The sequence below is a fragment of the Ranitomeya imitator genome, chromosome 3, assembly GCF_032444005.1.
Source record: "Ranitomeya imitator isolate aRanImi1 chromosome 3, aRanImi1.pri, whole genome shotgun sequence".
NCBI lineage: Eukaryota > Metazoa > Chordata > Amphibia > Anura > Dendrobatidae > Ranitomeya > Ranitomeya imitator.
Genome location: NC_091284.1, coordinates 113,436,750 through 113,449,267, shown reverse-complemented (window position 1 = coordinate 113,449,267; position 12,518 = coordinate 113,436,750). Strand labels below are relative to the sequence as shown.

Genomic DNA, 12,518 nt, shown 5'->3' with positions numbered 1-12,518 from the left:
CCGGCTCACAGACAGTACAGGAGGAGTGCAGAGCACAGCGCTGGAGGACAGACAGCGGTAGGTAAGTATGTAGTGTTTGTTTTTTTTTACTTTTAGCATGGTAACCAGGGTAAACATCGGGTTACTAAGCGCGGCCCTGCGCTTAGTTACCCGATGTTTACCCTGGTTACCAGTGAAGACATCGCTGGATCGGTGTCACACACGCCGATCCAGCGATGTCTCCAGGGAGTCCAGCGACGAAATAAAGTTCTGGACTTTGTTCAGCGACCAACGATCTCCCAGCAGGGGCCTGATCGTTGGTCGCTGTCACACATAACGATTTCATTAACGATATCGTTGCTACGTCACAAATAGCAACGATATCGTTAACAATATCGTTATGTGTGAAGGTACCTTAAGATTTCTGTTCTTCAGCTGCTGGGGCAGAAACCATCACTAAAATGTGGGTACCTAAAATTGTTTAAGAACACAACAGGCTGTTTATTTCCTCAGGATTTATGGAAAGTCTAAAGGCCCCTTCACATTTAGCGACGCTGCAGCGATACCGACAACGATCCGAATCGCTGCAGCGTCGCTGTTTGGTTGCTGGAGAGCTGTCACACAGACCGCTCTCCAGCGACCAACGATGCCGGTAACCAGGGTAAACATCGGGTAACTAAGCGCAGGGCCGCGCTTAGTAACCCGATGTTTACCCTGGTTACCATGCTAAAAGTAAAAAAAACAAACACTAGATACTTACCTACAGCCGTCTGTCCTCCAGCGCTGCGCTCTGCTTCTCTGCTCTCCTCCTGTACTGTCTGGGAGCCGGAAAGCAGAGCGGTGACGTCACCGCTCTGCTTTCCGGCTCACAGCCAGTGCAGGAGGAGAGCAGAGCACAGCGCTGGAGGACAGACAGCTGTAGGTAAGTATCTAGTGTTTGGTTTTTTTTACTTTTAGCATGGTAACCAGGGTAAACATCGGGTTACTAAGCGCGGCCCTGCGCTTAGTTACCCGATGTTTACCCTGGTTACCAGTGAAGACATCGCTGGATCGGTGTCACACACGCCGATCCAGCGATCTCAGCAGGAGTCCAGCGACGAAATAAAGTTCTGGACTTTATTCAGCGACCAACGATCTCCCAGCAGGGGCCTGATCGTTGGTCGCTGTCACACATAACGATTTAATTAACGATATCGTTGCTACGTCACAAATAGCAACGATATCGTTAACAATATCGTTATGTGTGAAGGTACCTTAACTCTACTGTTAGTGTTGATCTATCCAAGAAATAAACCATTTTTATACTCCATACAAAAATACACATAGACAACAAACCAGACCTATATATTCTTTGTTAGCAATAGGTGGGTGCTGGGGATCAATTTTCCTGGTTTTTTTTTTTATTTTTATTTTGATATGGAGCCTTTATTAATGACTTACAATTTATAAAGATCTTGTAGTAATAGTTTTAAAAATTGTTTTCTCTCCAATGTAGGTCAAACAGTACCATCAGTGGAGGAGAAGACTCACATCACATCATGAGTCTGTAGGCGGAGGTGGCGCCTACAACATCTTGAGATAAATCAGGCGCCGTCACCATCTGGAGGAGACATTTATCTCACAAGGGGTAATTATCCTCTTTACCATCATAAACTGGAGGAAAAGACTCCAGGGGTCATTACTATCTGTAGGAGTCATTTGTTTCACAGATGGAAGGAGAAGGCCCTATTCACCATCAAGAATTGGAGGGAAATACTCCTCTAATATCGAGTCCAGAGGAGGAGGAGGCCCCTTTACCATCAAGAATCAGAGGAAGCTTAGTTTCTGGAAGTACTTCCAAAGCATTTCAAGGCAATGGAGGCACCATAACCATCTTGACAACCAGTCACCATCTGATCTTTAAAAGGGAGAAGAGACAACTATCTTGAGGCAGTGGAGCCTTACAATCTAGGCAGGAAGTCATTCACCTTAACTTGATGGAAAAAATTGCCCATATTGCATCATGAAGAGGAAGAATCCTTGAGGCAGAATAGGTGCTGTTATCATCCTGAGAAGTAGTCATCCACCTTATCTATGAAGACAATATATCTCTACCATCAGGAGGATCAGACAGGCCTATAATTACAAGGAGGAGATTATACATTCAGGTACATATAGCAGACTCTGCACTACTTACTGACATGAATTTTCAATGCTTCCCTCTGATAGGGGGACACATGAAGCTTAAGCTTTAGTCACACTAAACGACTTACCAACGATCACGACCAGCGATACGACCTGGCTGTGATCATTGGTAAGTCGTTGTGTGGTCGCTGGGGAGCTGTCACACAGACAGCTCTCTCCAGCGACCAACGATCAGGGGAAAGACTTCGGCATCGTTGAAACTGTCTTCAACGATGCCGAAGTCCCCCCTGCAGCACCCGGGTAACCATGGTAAACATCAGGTTACTAAGTGCAGGGCTGCGCTTAGTAACCCGATATTTACCCTGGTTACCATTGTAAAAGTAAAAAAAAAACACTACATACTCACATTCTGATGTCTGTCACGTCCCCCGCCGGCGTCCACAGGGTTAAAACTGCTTTCGGCAAGAGCGCTGCTAATGCACGCGCTGCTGCCGAGAAATTCCCTGCACTGACTGTGTCAGCGCTGGCAGTAACAGCGGTGACGTCACTGCTGTGCTCTGCTTTACGGCTGGCGCTGACACATTAGCAGCGCTCCTGCCAAAAGCAGTTTTAACCCTGTGGACGCCGGGGGATGTGACAGACATCAGAATGTGAGTATGTACTGTTTTTTTTTTTTTAACTTTCACAATGGTAACCAGGGTAAATATCGGGTTACTAAGCGCGGCCCTGCGCTTAGAAACCCGATATTTACCCTGGTTACAAGTGAACACATCGCTGGATCGGCATCACACACGCTGATCCAGCGATGACAGCGGGTGATCAGCGACCAAAAAATGGTCCTGATCATTCCCCAACGACCAACGATCTCCCAGCAGGGGCCTGATTGTTGGTCGCTGTCACACATAACGAGATCGTTAGCGGGATCTTTGCTACGTCACCAAAAGCGTGACGTTGCAACGATATCGTTAACGATATCGTTATGTGTGACTCCCCCTTTACTCTTTCTGCCACTTATCCCTGTGAAGAGGGTAAAGGTCTTGTTTGTTTAATGCTTAAATTTCTATGAGATAACCAGTGTCTGCTCTTCTGCTTTAAGTTAAGTTGTCTCTTGGGCAGTTCAGAGCAATGCAGTTTCCTTACAGTTTCCTTACGTCCTGGTTTCTAGAAGGGCAGGTTCCCCTCCTTGAGTGATGACTTTGGCGATCAGAGCTCTACTATTAATAGAGCTGTAAACCCAGCAAAAGTTCTGCTATAACACATTCAGCTACATTGTTATCAATATACGTATACTGAGAGATAATAAGTAAATTTGAACAAGCACACACATCCCAGACAACAGAGAGCCAAGATGAGCAGGCTTGCTGGAATATATGGTAGGCTGGTGATTTATAACCGCATATCTTCAGGAGATGAGAGGGAGAGGAGGGAGGTGAGCTGGTAACTGCTGTATAGAAATCAATGAACTTGAGAGAGCTGACTGGGATGATAAGAGTTAACTCTTCTTTTGGAATGTACCTACTGTGCACTCTGAGCCAGGCACTAGAAGCTGTGGTCTATGGAAATGAGTTGTACATTCTAAAAGATAACAGCTCTCACAACAGGTGAATAACAGCAGTTAGAAAAAGCAAGTCAATTGCAAACTAGCTTATTTCCATGCTGTCAAAGTAATTAAAGCAATTTAAGGACTTGAGAACACCTCCTTAACAACCCAGTACTCTGCTCTGTGGGGTAAGATTCTCTCTTTTCCAACTAAAGCGGGAACAGGATATATTCAGCTTTAAGGACTTTGCAATATAAGGTCGGTTTTCTCCCCATTTTAAGACAGGCTCTGAAGCAGAACTGCTCTTGCCATATTTAGGAATAATAAAACACCAGCCTTGATAAATCAGGGCTATAAAATTTTGTCTCAACTTCTATTGAGTATAAATGTTATAAATGACATTGATCATTCATGCAGATCTGCTAATGACACAGTGAACACTCTGCTATTGCAGGAGGGATCAGCGCTGGGAATAAATGCTGCAAGGATGGAACTAGAATCAAAATGAACATAAACCATCACTTACGGGTAAGTACCCAGAATCCTTCTCAGAACACAAGAGGCCATTCTCTTCCTGAAGCCGAATGAAAAAACCTTTCTCTCGTGTTAGTGTTGGTCAATCCAAGTGATAAACCATTTTCATACTCTAATTAAAGGAGCTCATGAACAAAAAGCAAGACCTGTATATTCTGTGATAGTAATTAAGGGATGATGAGGTTAACGGTTTTCCTATTTTTATTTAATATGGAGCTTGTATATTATGATTTACTTACAATTCTAAAAAGTTGCCATTGTAGTAGTTTGCTAACATATCGGTATACCTCCTATTAGGTCACAGCACCATCAGCGGTGACGAAGGCTTCCATAACATATAGAGTCCGTAGGTGGCGCCAGAAAATCTTTAGAGAAATTAGGTCCTGTTATCATTTGAAGGAGACATTTGTCTCACAGGGGAAGGAGGAGGCCCTCTACCATCAAGAATCAGAGAACGCACACTAACTTTCTGAAAGTGTACCCAATCATCGGAAGGCAAAGGAGGAACCATAACCACCTTCAGGAGCAGTCACCATCTTATGTTTAGAGGGGGGAAGCCACAGCCATCTTGAAACAGTGGAACCTTATAGTCTAGACATGGAGTCATTCACCTTAACTTGGTGGAAAAATAATGACAACTATTCGATCATGAGGAGGAAGCATCCTTTAGGCAGAAAAGGTGCTCTTCCCATCAAGATAAATAGTCATCCATCTTATTTATGAAGACATTATGCCTATCCCATCAGGAGTGCCTATAATTACAAGGAGGAGCTACAAGGAGGAGCTTATACAATCAGGTACATATGGCACATTCTGCAATTCTTCTATGCTGACATGAAGCTTCACTTTATCCATCCGTTATAGTCGGACACGTGAGGCTTCCTCTTTCTGCCGCTGATCTCTGTTTGTTGACAGCTGAATTTTCTATGGGGTAATCCAGGGGCGAACATATCATTGATGAAACCTGTGCGGACACATAGGGGCCCAAGAGGTAAGGCGGCCACTACCACTTCCAAACCAGGTGGAATGGTGCATTATAATGAGCTATTGGACTACAAAGGGCCCTTATATTGTTCTTGCACAGGGGCTCTCTTCTGTTTGTTTCTGCTCCTGGGTTAACAAGTGTTTGACCCTTTAACAACCCAGTACTCTGCTCTCTGGGGTGTAATTTAGCTCTTAGGACTCTATAATATAAAGTCGGGCTCTCTCCATTTGAAGATTGGCTCTGGAGTTGAACTGCTCTTGCCATTTTGATGAATATAAAAATGGCCTTCTAGTTAAAGTTAGTGATAACCTGTCTTTTTAGAGGTAAATTACTAGTTTACAAAAGAGTCATTCATTAAAACTTGCAATAATAATTGTCTAATTTCTTGCCAGCAGATACCACAAGAAGAACAAGTAGACAGAGACTATCAGAGATGGAAATGAACGTGATCTTCATACCTATTAGCCACTGGAAGAAAATAACATCAACAACAAGACTTATTTCTACTATTAAATATCAGATAGTAATGACGTAAAAACTGGTGAAGGTGTCCTTCATCTGATGTCATCACTTCACTCTAACTGCTGGTGGAGAATTTGCCATTGTCATTAATTTAACTTCATGATATTATATCATTAAATATTACCATTATTACTAATAGAGAGTGGTGCAACCACAGGCCGATAAGCCCCTCCAATATTGCTGACCTCAACCATCCCACCTCACCGACAAGCCCAGTCACACATCCTGTGAGCACAATTGTTACACCCCTGGTAGTATTTTAATAATCGCAAATATTAATTTTATTAATATATATTAATAAAAATCAAATGATAATTTATTGCTTTGTGTATTTTCTTTATTTCTATATTGTGCTTCCATGTATTCTTTAATGGGTAACAAGATACATGACTGGAGGGCCTCAACAGAAGATCACCCAATTTGGTGTCTGTCACTCCTTTACTGTTATATTTTAGCACCATTTTAAAAAGCAGAACCTATTATCCACATAGAAGGTGTAGGAGAAAGAAATCAGTGCATTATCTAAGATGTTTCCAGACACATACTTGTCTGTAATCATGGTACATACATCGTGTGCAGAATTATTAGGCAAGTTGTATTTTGATCACATGATACCTTTTATACATGTTGTCCTACTCCAAGCTGTTCAGGCTTGAGAGCCAACTGCCAATTAAGTAAATCAGGTGATGTGCATCTCTGTAATGAGGAGGGATGTTGTCTAATGACATCAAAACCCTATATAAAGGTGTGCTTAGTTATTAGGCAACTTCCTTTCCTTTGGCAAAATGGGTCAGAAGAGAGATTTGACGGGCTCTGAAAAGTCCAAAATTGTGAGATGTCTTGCAGAGGGATGCAGCAGTCTTGAAACTGCCAAACTTTTGAAGCGTGATCACCGAACAATCAAGCGTTTCATAGCAAATAGCCAACAGGGTTGCAAAAAGCGCGTTGGGCAATAAAGCGCAAAATAACTGCCCATTAATTGAGGAAAATCAAGCGTGAAGCTGGCAAGATGCCATTTGCCACCACTTTTGCCATATTTCAGAGCTACAACGTTACTGGAGTATCAAAAAGCACAAGGTGTGCGCTACTCATGGACATGGCCGGGCCGAAGAAAGTAAGGCTGAAAAATGACCACCTTTGAACAAGAAACATAAGATAAAACATCAAGACTGGGCCAAGAAATATCTTAAGACTGTCTTTTCAAAGGTTTTATGTACTGATGAAATGAGAATGACTCTTGATGGGCCAGATGGATGGGCCAAAGGCTGGATCATTAAAGGGCAGAGAGCTTCACTCCAACTCAGATGCCAGCAAGGTGGAGGTGTGGTACTGGTATGGGCCGGTATCATCAAAAATGAACTTGTGGGACCTTTTCGGGTTGAGGATGGAGTGAAACTCAACTCCCAGACCTACTGCCAGTTTCTGGAAGACAACTTTTTCAAACAATGGTACAGGAAAAAGTCGGTATCGTTAAAAAAAAACATGATTTTCATACAGGACAATGCTCCATCACATGCCTCCAACTACTCCACAGCGTGGCTGGCCAGTAAAGGTCTCAATGAAGAAAAAATAATGACATGGCCCCCTTGTTCACCTGACCTGAACCCCATAGAGAACCTGTCGTCCCTCATAAAATGTGAGATCTACAGGGAGGGAAAACAGTACACCTCTCGGAACAGTGTCTGGGAGGCTTTGGTGGCTGCTGCACGCAATGTTGATCGTAAACAGATCAAGCAACTAACGGAATCTATGGATGGAAGGCTGTTGAATGTCATCATAAAGAAAGGTGGCTATATTGGTCACTAATTTTGGGGGGTTTGGTTTTTGCATGTCAGAAATGTTTATTTCTAAATTTTGTGCAGTTATATTGGTTTACCTAGTGAAAATAAACAAGTGAGATGGGAAGATATTTGGTTTTTATTAAGTTGCCTAATAATTCTGCACAGTAATAGTTACCTGCACAAACAGATATCCTCCTAAGATAGCCAAATCTAAAAAGAATCCACTCCAACTTCCAAAAATATTAAGCTTTGATATTTATGAGTCTTTTGGGTTGATTGAGAACATAGTTGTTGATCAATAATAAAAATAATCCTTTAAAATACAACTTGCCTAATAATTCTGCACACGGTGTAGGTGTAAACTTGGTCTTTGGGTTCTTTGGACTTTTCAGAGACTATGGAGGTGAAATGCAGACATGCAGCATTTAGGTCTCCAGCAACTGGACAATTTGCTGTACAACAATTATTCTAATTAGAATTTAATTAAAAGAAGTGTTTTACCATGAAATATTTGATATTTAATGATTGTAGTCAGAGGAGAAATAAAGTGTCAATCAGCTCTTCTCTGAACTTGCTCCAGTTTTTCAGTGTTTTTGTTTTTTTAAATGTGGTGCCCAGGACTAGACACAGCATTCCAGATGTGGCCTGACCAAGGAGGAGTAGAGGGGGATTATTACTTCATGTTATCTAGACTCTACGCATTTCTTAATACATCCTAGAACTGTGTTTGCCTTTTTTGCTGCTGCATCACACTGTTGACTCATGTGCAGTCTGTGATTTAGGCTGGAGTCACACATAACGTATAAAAAAATCAGTCCATTTTTCACGGCCGAGATTTGCAGAAATTTTCCTGAACAGTGATCCATATGTCATCCGTGTGCAATGCGAGGATGCGATTTTTTCTCATCAAAGTATCCGTGTGACATCCGTATGGCGAGATTTTCTCGCCGGCTTGCAAAATGGAGATATAATGGATCCATGGCCTCAAATATCCTTGTAAACATATATAGTCTATATATATACACTGCTCAAAAAAAATAAAGGGAAAACTTAAACAACAGAATATAACTCCAAGTAAATCAAACTTCTGTGAAATCAAACTGTCCACTTAGGAAGCAACACTGTTTGACAATCAATTTCACATGCTGTTGTGCAAATGGAATAGACAACAGATGGAAATTATTGACAATTATCAAGACACACTCAATAAAGGAGTGGTTCTGCAGGTGGGGACCACAGACCACATCTCAGTACCAATGCTTTTTGGCTGATGTTTTGGTCACTTTTGAATGTTGGTTGTGCTTTCACACTCATGATCGCATGAGACAGACTCTACAACCACACAAGTGGCTCAGGTAGTGTAGCTCATCCAGGATGGCACATCAATGCGAGCTGTGTCAAGGTTTGCTGTGTTTGTCAGCATAGTGTCCAGAGGCTGGAGGCGCTACCAGGAGACAGGCCAGTACACCAGGAGACATGGAGGGGGCCGTAGGAGGGCAACAACCCAGCAGCAGGACCGCTACCTCAGCCTTTGTGCAAGGAGGAACAGGAGGAGCATTGCCAGTGCCCTGCAAAATGACCTCCAGCAGGCCACAAATGTGCATTTGTCTGCACAAACGGATAGAAACCAACTCCATGAGGATGGTCTTAGTGCCCGACGTCCACAGACGGGGTTGTGATCACAGCCCAACACCGTGCAGGATGCCTGGCATTTGCCACAGAACACCAGGATTGGCAAATTCGCCACTGGCACCCTGTGCTCTTCACAGATGAAAGCAGGTTCACACTGAGCACATGTGACAGACATGACAGAGTCTGGAGATGCTGTGGAGAGCGATCTGCTGCCTGCAACATTCTTCAGCATGACCGGTTTGGCAGTGGGTCAGTAATGGTGTGGGGTGGTATCTCTTTGGAGGGCCGCACAGCCCTCCATGTGCTCACCAGAGGTAGCCTGACTGCCATTAGGTACCGAGATAAGATCCTCAGGCCCCTTGTGAGACCATATGCTGGTGCGGTTGGCCCTGGGTTTCTCCTAATGCAGGACAATGCCAGACCTTATGCGGCTGGAGTGTGTCAGCAGTTCCTGCAAGATGAAGGCATTGAAGCTATGGACTGGCCCACCCGTTCCCCAGACCTGAATCAGATTTAACACATCTGGGACATCATTTCTCGCACCATCCACCAATGTCACGTTGCACCACAGACTGTCCCGGAGCTGGTGAATGCTTTAGTCCAGGTGTGGGAGAAGATCCCTCAGACAATCCACCGCCTCATCAGGAGCATGCCCAGGCAATGTAGGTAGGTCATACAGGCACGTGGAGGCCACACACACACACTACTGAGCATCATTTCCTTGTCTTGAGGCATTTCCACTGAAGTTGGATCAGCCTGTAACTTCATTTTCCACTTTGATTTTGAGCATCATTCCAACTCCAGACCTCCATGGGATATTAGTTGTGATTTACGTTGATCATTTTTTGGTTTTATTGTTCTCAACACATTCCACTATGGAATGAATAAAAATTTGCAACTGGAATATTTCATTCCGTGATATCTAGGATGTGGGATTTTAGTGTTCCCTTTATTTTTTTGAGCAGTGTATTTTGGAGATTATATATGTGATTATGCACCGTAATTTTTATTCCCTGACATTGTAGTTTTGTATTTGCTAAACATTTTTTTCTCCAGGAAAAGCTCGAGTACATTGAGGTGAATTTAATGGGTATATCATCGCTGGGGGATTGTTCTGTGTTCACTATTTGGTTTTAAATGATTGTAATTGTTGTTTGTGTCTTTGAATAAATCTTGTGTAGAAGTTATTTACAAATTCGGTGTGCACATCGCTATGTGGTGTCTCTCTTTCGTCTCCCTTGTATGCCATATATTGATCTCCACATGATGGAGCATCCTTCCAATATGATGTTTAATTAGTAGTGATGAGCGGTGTACTCCGAGTATTTGTAAGTGCTCAGAGATTTCATTTTCATCGCCTCAGCTGCATGATTTGCGGCTGCTAGACAGCTTGAATACAAGTGGGGATTCCCTAACAACCAGGCAACCCCTGACATGTACTCATGCTGGCTAGCAGCTGTAAATCATTCAGCTGCATCAACAAAAACTAAATCTCCGAGCATTCAAAAATACTCAGAGACCACCCGAACAACGAGTATACTCGCTCATCACTATTAATTGGCAGTGCACCCTTCTCTTCTATTTACGCCAGGGGTGTCAAACTGCATTCCTCGAGGGCCGCAAACCTTGCGTGTTTTCAAGATTTCCTTAGCATTGCACAAGGTGCTGCAATCATTATGTGTGTAGGTGATTAAATTATCACCTGTGCAGTACAAGGAAATCCTGAAAACAGTTTGACACCCCTGATTTACGCAGTTTTCATTAAATCACATCCACTGTGCTTGAACAGTTAAACACAGCAGAAATTTGGTGTAGAAAATACGCAGCATGTACGCTACATGTGAACTCTAAATTTCCAAGCAAAGTGGATGCGATTTCATGAAAGCTCTGCCCTCGGTGCATCTAAAGATGCTGCTGAACTGTGCAGTTTTGGTGCTTTTTTTCTATGTAGAGCCTGAAAAAAATGCAAAGGGCAAAATAACACTGCTGTATTTTTACACGCAGAATCAAAGCTTTTCTGTATTATTAAAAAAGCATTAAAAACGCGGATTCACACCCGCACAAAAAATGTGTAGTGCAGACACCTGTAGAAAAAATGCAGAAAAAACACAGCATTTACACTACGTGTGATCACAGCCTCAACGTTACATTATTATTCATTTTTATGGGTCTACTACAGAAAAAGTATCAAGGGTGCTTTTTTTTTTACACCATTTACCAATCACCGTAAATAATCTGATTGCTGTGTTGTGCATATCATTACTAGTAATGAGTGAACGTGCTTGGATAAAGTCTTAGGCTACTTTCACACATTAGGTTTTTTGTTTCAGGCACAATCCGGCAACTTTTGCAAAAAAAAAACGGATTTGTTTTTTTTACGCCGGATCCATTTTTTTCTCATAGAGTTGTATTAGTGCCGGATTGCGCCTGATGGCCACACATTTCATCTGTTTTTTTCCAGAGCCGTCCAAATAGTCGTTTCCGGCGGATGGAGAAAACGTCCAGAGGAACGTTTTTTTGTCCGGCGAAAAAAGCGCAGAGTGATGTGAAACAATAACTCTGGAATGCTCCAATGGATCCCAGTGATTCTGACTTTGTTTTCTCGTGACATATTGTACATCATGATAGTGGTAAAATTTCTTTGATATTACCTGCGTTTATTTGTGAAAAAAAAACAGAAATTTGGCTAAAATTTTGCAATTTTCCAAATTTTTATGCAATTAAATCTCAGAGATATGTCACACAAAATACTTAATAAGTAACATTTCCCACATGTCTACTTTACATCAGCACAATTTTGGAACCAAAATTTTTTTGTTAGGGAGTTATAAGGGTTAAAAGTTGACCAGCAATTTCTCATTTTTACAACACCATTTTGTTTTAGGGACCACATCTCATTTGAAGTCATTTTTAGGGGTCTATATGATAGAAAATAACCTAGTGTGACACCATTCTAAAAACTGCACCCCTCAAGGTTCTCAAAACCACATTCAAGAAGTTTATTAACCCTTCAGGTGTTTCACAGGAATTTTTGGAGTGTTTAAATAAAAATGAACATTTAACTTTTTTTCACAAAAAATTTACTTCAGCTCCAATTTCTTTTATTTTATCAAGGGTAACAGGAGAAAATGGACCCCAAAAGTTGTTGTACAATTTGTCCTGAGTACGCAGATACCCCATATGTGGGGGTAAACCACTGTTTGGGCGCATGGGAGAGCTCGGAAGGGAAGGAGCGCCGTTTGACTTTTCAATGCAAAATTGACAGGAATTGAGATGGGATGCCATGTTGCGTTTGGAGAGCCACTGATGTGCCTAAACATTGAAACCCCCCACAAGTGACACCATTTTGGAAAGTAGACCCCCTAAGGAACTTATCTAGATGTGTGGTGAGCACTTTGACCCATTAAGTGATTCACAGAAG

General features: G+C 42.3%; 1 long non-coding RNA gene across 5 annotated transcripts; it reads left to right on the top strand.

The window, feature by feature from the left end:
- Positions 1-1,480: 1,480 nt before the first annotated feature.
- LOC138671943 (uncharacterized) lies at positions 1,481-5,948 on the top strand. 5 transcript variants are annotated; one of them, XR_011319495.1, is made up of 5 exons: positions 1,481-1,606; positions 1,689-2,126; positions 4,061-4,171; positions 4,475-5,168; positions 5,558-5,948. It is a non-coding gene; the product is annotated as an uncharacterized lncRNA (long non-coding RNA). The 5 variants fall into 5 exon arrangements; XR_011319492.1 differs by having other exon boundaries at positions 1,481-2,126; positions 4,098-4,171; XR_011319494.1 differs by having other exon boundaries at positions 1,481-2,126; positions 4,475-4,974.
- The last annotated feature ends 6,570 nt before the right edge of the window (positions 5,949-12,518 follow it).